At 37.5% G+C, this 9,219-nt stretch overlaps 1 pseudogene; it reads left to right on the top strand.

Moving 5' to 3' along the window:
• The first annotated feature begins 463 nt into the window (after window positions 1-463).
• LOC133819258 (cycloartenol synthase 2-like) lies at window positions 464-4,908 on the top strand (annotated as a pseudogene).
• The last annotated feature ends 4,311 nt before the right edge of the window (window positions 4,909-9,219 follow it).

The following is a 9,219-nucleotide window of genomic DNA, read 5'->3' as shown; positions in this document are numbered from 1 at the left end:
AAGATTTTTGGTTCATGTTTTTGCTTTTGTGCGTTTAATGATTTTTCAGGGTTCCACTTTTACTCGAGAATACTATCATAACATGTTGGTAAATCTTGGATGCTTCAGTGGTCATGCTGCAAGTCACAAACATCTTTGTCTTCTCCATTCCCATCACTGCGGGCTAGATATGTTTCATCCCTTTTTTATCTCTTGATATTGTGAGAACTATTATTTTTGGAGAGGTTGAATTATGCTTTGTGATCAGTATTTATTCATCAATGATTCTCAGAGCATTGTCGATTTTTGTTCTGAAGTTGGGAATTTGTACTAGTATTTATGTGTTTTGTAGAGTTTCAGTCGTTCTGTGCAACTACTTTGTGCACTGTGTTGGTAACTAATGGTTGATTATAATTACTGAGGGTTTTGTGTGTATTCTACATGATTTTGTAGATCCCTCTGGTCTTGGATTTTGATGTGGGATCTAGATTTATATACATATATGACCATGACTTGTTGGGGATATTTAGTTCTTGGTATAAGTTTAGATATCTAGTTCTTGATGATTATCTACTGTTTATTTTTCCTTGGCTTTTGAAAAATGCAGAGCATTACCAATGGTTGATTTACACTTGGGACTTTGAAATCGTATTTGTAATTCAGTGGTACTACAAATACTCTGTTCTACTGTTTTTTTTTTTTTAATTTTAACTGTGTTTTTGATATCTAATTGTCGAAGCTGCAGTTCTTTACAGAAAAATGCCTCCTACACTTCAAGAACTTCTAAACACAAAGGAAGGTTTTTTATTTTCATAATTAATGAGTACCCTCTTTTAATAAGAAATTGCTCTTGACTATCTAAAGTTGTGGTGTTTTTTTATGGTAGTTGATTGGGAGTTGTGAATAAGAAAGACTATTGTAGCTTCTAAGAGAGAAAGACTTATAAAATTTGGGAGGAAAGAAGAAATGAAATCTCTTTGCAGGTACTTTCAAGTTCCTAACTTTTCTTTTTTGTTTTTTATTTTCTATGTATTCAAGTTCTAATCTTGTTCTTATTTCAAGAGGTTGTGATTTTCTAAGCTAAGATTATTGATTTGTATATATTTTATTGTCAATTAACTATAGATTAGCTCCATAGATTGAGGTTAAAGCTTTAAAGGACTTTTGAATTGAGCTTTTTATGCTTTTGTATTATGGTGTATTGGATGGATATATTTTCTTTTATAGAATTTGCTGTTTTGGTGTGCTTTTGATAAGCAATAGATTGATATTTGTAGCCAAACGAGCTTTGTTTATTGTATGCTTGCTGTGCTACCTACTTGGTCTAGCAATAATCCCCTGCCTCCAGAGATATGGCTTCTTCCGTACATCCTTCCTATTCATCCAGGTCCTATATCTTCCGATTTCAAATTCTGGCCTGAGCATTCTTAAAATTCTCCTATGGTTAAAAATATCTTTACTCTTTTCCATATAGTCTGAACTTGTTGTATAAGAACAATACCATTACTCACGGTCATACTCATCAATCTAATGAATTAATATATAACTTCAAAGTTTGGACTTATGATATTATAAAGCTTGTCTTTTCGTATCCATACTGAAATTCAATTAACCGAAATGTTAAATAAACTCGTGTAATAATTTTTGTTGCAATTAATTTTTTTTTGGGTCTTTTCCCATGTTGGGGAATTTGGTGTTACATGGTGATGCTGACTTCAGTTCAGTTAAAATGTTGAGTGACAATTATCTTTTTCTTGTTTGTGGAATGGCTTTTTCTCCTAATCCTGCCAAAATAAAAATCCTTAAAATTTTATTTTCCTTGTACAGGAAGAATGTGGTGTCACTGTCGGATGGTATACTTACCAATGTCTTTCTTATATGGGAAGAAGTTTGTTGGTCCAATCACACCAACAGTTTTGTCTCTGAGGAAGGAGCTCTTCACTGTCCCCTATCATGAAATAGATTGGAATGAGGCGCGGAATTTATGTGCAAAGGTTAGTCAAAAGGTTATTGTATTTCCAATCTAGTTGCATCTATCTAGGAATATGCCATTTATGCCCTAATTTGTATCTTAGTGCAAAGTCTTCAACATTCTGGAGATATTGGTAACACATTTGATTGAGTCTTGATCATAGTAAATAGAAAAATAAAATATATATATTTATTTATGTATATATAAATATTACTTTGAATTTGATACAGTAACCACAACAAACGTTTTCTCTTGCATACACAGCAAAAATATGAGTTAACCAAAAAAATGCATATCCGTTTCTAATGACCAAAAGGATTTCATGGTTGTCGTAAAGTACCAATTTTAGTTCCGAATTAGTTATAGAAAAACTTCTTTCCTCTCTCTTATCAAAATATGACATGTTTGTTTTCACAGGAAGATTTGTATTACCCGCATCCACTAGTTCAAGATATCCTCTGGGCGACTCTTCACAAGGCTGTTGAACCAGTTCTGATGAATTGGCCAGGAAAAAAAATTGAGAGAAAAGACTCTCTGCTCAGCAATGGAGCATATACACTATGAAGATGAGAACACTCATTATGTTTGCATTGGACCTGGGAATAAGGTATTGGTGTTTTCAAATAGTAATCCTTATTCTGTTGAAACTTACTTTTGTGAAGAGGGGAACACATAAAACCTCATACTTAAATCTGTGAAGGATTATAGCTATGACTGTGATTTACAGGTATTAAACATGCTTTGCTGTTGGGTTGAAGATCCAAATTCAGAGGCTTTCAAGTTGCACCTTCCAAGAATCAATGATTATCTATGGATTGCTGAAGATGGCATGAAAATGCAGGTCCAAATGTTTCATTTTTTCTTAGCATTGATATTTATGTTGCACTTTTTTCGTTTGGTCTGGTGAATCCATGTTTGTGTTGAGTATTAAACAACTTTTAGCTATAAAGAAGCAAGGAATAAAGGAAGAGATTTAACTCTTAGATAGGAGATTGCTTCTTTAGCTATTTTAAGTCATAACATGATACCTGCACAATGTTTGCTGTAGAACTTTACTCCTTTCAAGTAAAGTGATATATGTTTGTTTTATTCTCACAACTTCTGAGAAGCCAATACTTGTGACAATAAGTTGGCCTCTTTCGGTGTTTGTAATAGGATTATTATGTAATAGAGTTAGACTCAGCAATCCTATTACAAACACCGAAAGAGATTGCTAAACTACTACAGGTTTTTGTGCATTAGGATGTTTGCAATTTTACTTTCTTTCTGATAATATTTCCTCTTTGTGGTGCATTTAAAAGAAAAAAAAATTCTCTGTGGAACACATTTGATAATTGCTTCAATTATGACAAATTTTGCGACTAACAGTTTGAGTGCTATGTTAACTTCCTATACATAAATGACTTTACGGCAGGGGTATAATGGAAGTCAATTATGGGACACTAGTTTTGCTGCTCAGGAAATTATGTCAACTGATCTTGTCAAAGAATACAGCATAACTTTAAGAAAGGCACAGAGTTCATTAAAACCTCATAGGTCAATGCAGCTCTGTGGTCTGAATTCAACTAATGCTTCTAAGTCCAATTTGATGCCTTCCCCACATTTCCTTCGTTGACTAGTTAGTAATATCTTTTTATAGGTTTTAGAAGATTGCCCAGGTGATCTTGATAATTGGTATCGCCACATTTCAAAGTGTGCTTGGCCTTTCTCCACTCGTGATCATGGTTGGCCCATCTCAGATTGTACAGCAGAAGGATTAAAAGTACTTGCATACAACGTTCAATGATTTTCATTTATTTTATTTACTGGTTAATAATTTTTATGTCTCATTTCTCAGGCTACTCTTCTATTATCAAAACTTCCCTCAGATATTGTTGGTGAACCATTAGAGCCAAATCGTATATATGATGCTGTTAATGTCATTCTCTCATTACAGGTTGGTTATTCAAGATTTTCACTATTATCTTGCTAGATTTTCTTATTGTTTCAATTAGTAATGAGTCTCATTTGAGATGATTGTAAAGGATGCTATAATGTACTAGGAGAATTTGTTTTTCATAGTGAGGAACAGTAGTGGCACATTTAGAGATACTTTTTAATTATCTTGTAATCTGAGACTGAAGAGCAAGTAATAAATCTCACACAATTTCTGTATTAAGTGTCTACTTTAAATGGGAGTGTGGGTACCTAATATGTCTGAATGTCAGTGGAATCATGATGCTCTAAGAATTAAGCTCTGTAAATGTATTAAAAGGGACAGATTTTAGCAGACAATTCTGTTCTTTCTCCACTATCTTCATATTAATAGTTGAGATTCCTGTTTTTTATGCTTTGAAAGAAGAAATATCATATTCATGATCAGATTTTTTTTTTTTTTCTTTTTTGGAATTACAATGTTGCAGAATGGAGATGGTGGCTTTGCAACATATGAACTCACTAGATCCTACCATTGGTTGGAGGTACTCCCCTTGAATTTTTTTCCATATTACTATGTATTATGTTGTTCGAATCCGAAGTTAAATGTTTTGTTCCTCATGACATATAAGCTCTCTATTAACTTATGCTGATCGGATATTGTTTAATATCTGGATCTACATGATAATTCAGAATCATTCATTTGATGTTATATTGCTCTTATGTGTGGAACACATCTTTATTTTTGGACTTTTGAAATGCATATTTCCCAAAAAAAAAAAAAAAACACATATGTACAAGAAGATGCCTTTGTGAGCTCCTTTGCCGTCTTCTGTGAAACATAGATGATGTAACTTAATCTTTTTGTTGTTTCATTTGTATTTCAGCTGATCAATCCTGTTGAAACCTTTGGTGACATTGTCATTGATTATCCGTAAGAGCCAAAAGAAAACCTTCTACTATATCAGTTTTTTTTTTCATTCTCTTTGATTTTAGGTTCACCGATTATAACTATGATGTCTCTTTAGATATGTGGAATGCACCTCGGCAAGTTGTACCCTGGTCACCGGCAAGAAGAAATAGAGCATTGTATCAAGAAAGCGACTGCTAAACAAATGGACTCACAACAAAGACAAGTGCACAAAGGATGATGAATTGAAGGATGGAGTAAGTTTCACCCATGGTTTACTTTTGTGTATCTTGTAATGTTTCTATTTTTCATTTTTGAAGTAAAAATTGTTCAAGATTATAAAACTTTATTATGTTATGCTTTCAAATTTAAGTTAGAACTAAGATCTCATGAAGTAGACACATTCATGGTTTGAATTAGTTATTGTTTAATGTAATACTTATGGTTTATCAATCTATTGAGAATTACATTTTATGATTAATTTTGAATTTTTTTTTTATCAAAATACAATAATGAAAATCTTTTAATTAAAAAAAAACCATATAAGTATACTTATCAAAATAAAATTTAAAATTTTATTACTATATGTTATGATTTAAAAACATATTATAAGTGTAAAAAATCGTTATGGTTTATATAATATAACAAACTAAAAATGTTATCAAAATAATCAAATGTAACAGTTGAAAAGTGTTATGAAAAAAGTACAAGATTAAACTTCAAATTTATAACCAAAAACTCTATCTAAATGTTATTATTTGAATATTATAGCACCTAAAAATGTGTTATTGAACAGTTTAAGATAACACCGAACATAACATTCAAAAACTGTTATAGAAAAGACTGGACTTTTAATAACAGGGGCTATGTTAGCATTTTCAGAAGTGCTATCAACAGTCCCGGTTAGCAGTTTTTAAGTGTTATGAATACTGTTTTTTCTTGTAGTGTATAGAGTATCTGACGCAAGGCGTGTTACCAACGGACAGAAACAAAGCTAGGACCCTTCAGCGGCAAGCTGCTAGGTATATCCTGGTCGATGGAGTCTTGTACCGAAGGGGATACTCAATGCCACTCCTCAGATGTATTTCAAAAGAAAAGGCCAAAGAATTAATGAAAGAGGTACATGAAGGCTTTTGTGGAGAACACGCTGGGGGCAAAGCTTGTCAAAAAAGATCCTGAGGCAAGGATACTTCTGGCCCATGATGAATGAAGACTTGATGGAGTTTGTGCGGAGGTGCGACAAGTGCCAGAGGTTCTCCAAAATCCCACGAGCAGCCCCTAATGAGCTTAAACAGATGCAAAGTCTATGGCCATTTACAGTTTGTGGCATATATCTAATCAGATCTTTGCCCACAGGAAAGAGCGGCATCAAGTATGCTGTGGTTGCCGTCGACTACTTCACTAAATGGGCCGAAGCCGAGCCGCTCGCAACCATAACATTCAAGAAGGCAATGGATTTCGTGATCAAAAACATCGTTTATTGTTATGGATTGCCAAGGAAAATCATCTCGGATAACGACACCCAGTTTGATAGTGATTTATTCTCGGATTTTTGCAAATGGCATGAAATTATCAAGAGCTTTTCTTCAGTCACTCATCCCCAGGAAAATGGACAAGTCGAAGCAGTAAAAAAAATTGCTAAATGATACACTGAAGAAAAGACTAGAAGAAGCTAAGGGGGTGTGGCCATAACAATTTCCTGAAGTCCTTTGGTCGTACAGAACTTCCCATCAAACAGGATCAAGCCATACTCCATTCTCTTTAGCTTATGGATATGAGGCTATGTTTCCTGTTGAGTTAGATCCACCTTCCCATCGCAGAATAACGTATGATCAAGGCTCGAATAGCCGACTACTGATGGAATCCCTAGACTTGGTCGATGAGAAGCGTGAGCAAGTCCAACTCCGAGTAGCTGCGTACCAGCAAAAAGTCGCCCGATATTTCAATTCTAAAGTGCGAGAAAGGAAATTCAATGCCGGAGATCTAGTACTTCGAAGAGTTTTCCTAAACACCCGTGACCAAGCTGCTGGAGTACTCAGACCTAATTGGGAAGGGCCTTACCAGATTGAAGAAGTCCTCCATCCAGGCACCTACAAACTTGCTCGCCTAAATGGAGATCTCATTCCTCGCTATTGGAATGGAGAACTCTTGCGCAAGTACTATCAATGAACACTCCTTCTTAAATGATTGGCTTGTATTAATTTTACTTTTTACAAGTTATGAAAAAGGGTTGGTCATTTTATGTGACTAATCGCTTATAAGTGTAAGATCTTTTTTATCACTCGTACAGACACGTTTTGTCCATTTATTACGAGAAATATAAGGGATTGAGCACAGCCAGTCATTCTTGCCAATTATTGTTGTTATCCAAAAAGCAGGTGTTGAGTGGCAAACATTTTTGACACGTGTCTGACACCTGGCAGAGGTTCTGTTCGACCATCGACCAGGGAAATTCCCCTGACACAACATTTGGGTTTTATATATGACCAGCTTGGTCGTGTACTCCGTATATTTTGAAATAATCTTGTATAATTGTAATCATATCCAAGATTATCTCCCATGATACCTGATTATCCGATTAGTTAGGAAAAAATATCTGTAATTAATTCATGTAACCCTCCTTGAGCCTATAAATAGAGAGAAATAGCTCAAGGGAGGGACTTTTTGGCTAATTTTGATTTATGCTTTAGAAGAGAATTTTAGCTATTATCTTTCAGTTGTATTACTCATCCCTATAAGGCTTGTGAAACTTGAAGAACCCTAGTTCTTTGATCACACCTTTGAGAATCAAGATCAATAATAGCTTAAGTGGACGTAGGTCATTACCAATTCGTGGGGCCGAACCACTATAATTTGTTGTGTCGTTTATTTTTCTTTCCATTAGATTTATTTCAATACTTTCTATCACATCAAGCATTTGGCTCCGTGTTAGTTGACCAAAACGAGGGTCAACATTCTGGTGCTTTCATTGAGAGCTTGAGACGAGGTGGTTGAAGTACTAATGGCAAAGACATCCAGGAAGACTGGGCAGGCTGCTCACGCTGCACCATCTCAGCCTCCTCCTCCGAACATGGCTGCGAATGAGCCACACTTGGAGTTTGATGAGGAGGAATTGGACTCTGAAACGCTGAGAACTACTATGGGAGTATTGCAAGAGGAATTGGCCAATCTGAGGGCCAATCAAGAAAGTGCTGCGGAGACCATGGCGCGACAGCAGCAAGAAATAGAGCGCCAGCGCCAAGAGCTGAGTGAAAGACAGGCGTAGATGTACCGTCATCAGAGGGATGCCATGGCAGCCCTCGAAGCAACCCTCCAATTGGCTAGGAATCAGGCCGCGCCTGCCTCGCAGCCTGACCAACCCCCAAATGGGCAACCTCAAAGAGGTCCCAATCCTAGCCCTCTGCTCCAGCCAACAAGCCCTCAAAGGCCAGAGCAGCCACCAATGCTTCAGGATGATGTCCCACCTAAGGACCCTGAGACGCAGCCTCCATCTCAGGATGGTCGAGGCAATCCCCCACATCCAAGGCAAAATAGGGTCGGGCAGTAGCCCTGCAGCCCTAGACGCCTAGGGGGTGACGAGCCGCACCCACCGAGCAGGGGGTAGCGTCCTTCTGGCAACAGAAGGAACTCAGAGACAGGCTCTGCGGTTAGGGGCCCCCCACGGCATGATAATGCACGGGGACCTACCGACCAGCGCAGGCCTCCCCCTAACGCTCGGGAAGATCCAGCCGAAGGAGGCAGCCAAGGAAGCAGTCAGTCTCACCATAGCCAATCGAGGTTCAGAGATGGCCACGGCTAAAATGAGGCCGACTCAGCCAGAGGGAATGCTGGTCGGAGGAACGAGGAAAGAGGTGGAGGCAGAAGGCCCCCACCTAGAGAAACTTGACATGCAGGACATAATGCTGGGGGGCAGCCCAGACAAAACAACGTCTTTAGCCGGCTCGGAGCGGTGAAGAGATGATGATCTAAGGGATGTACTCAACGACCACCGAGAACGGCACGATGAGTATATTCCCCTGGTACCCCAAGCCCCGGCAATTCCTGAGGTCGTTCAAGCTCAAATAGATGCACTGAACCAAGCAGTGCAACAACTGGTCGGGGGAAGAACGTCTCATATCGAGTACGATAGGAGAAGGGGCACTCCTTTCATACAAAGGATCGCAATGGCTGAAACCCCTAGTAAGTTTAAAATGCCCACACTTCCGAACTTTGATGGGTATGGTGACCCGGTATCTCATGTCAACAAATTTGAAATACAAATGGACATTCAGAAGGTCTCCGAAGACGCTCAATGCATGATCTTCCCTGCAACACTTTCTGTTGCTGCACAGGAGTGGTTCTTTAAGTTCCCTCCTGCAAGTATTGTATCTTGGGAGATGTTCGTAAAGGAGTTTTACAGAAAATTCTACGCGGGTCGTGTGCACCCAACTGAGGAAAACCAACT

This window comes from Humulus lupulus, chromosome 2, assembly GCF_963169125.1.
Source record: "Humulus lupulus chromosome 2, drHumLupu1.1, whole genome shotgun sequence".
Lineage (NCBI taxonomy): Eukaryota > Viridiplantae > Streptophyta > Magnoliopsida > Rosales > Cannabaceae > Humulus > Humulus lupulus.
The sequence above is the reverse complement of the archived record's forward strand: the minus strand, read 5'-3'. Positions and strand labels throughout refer to the sequence as shown.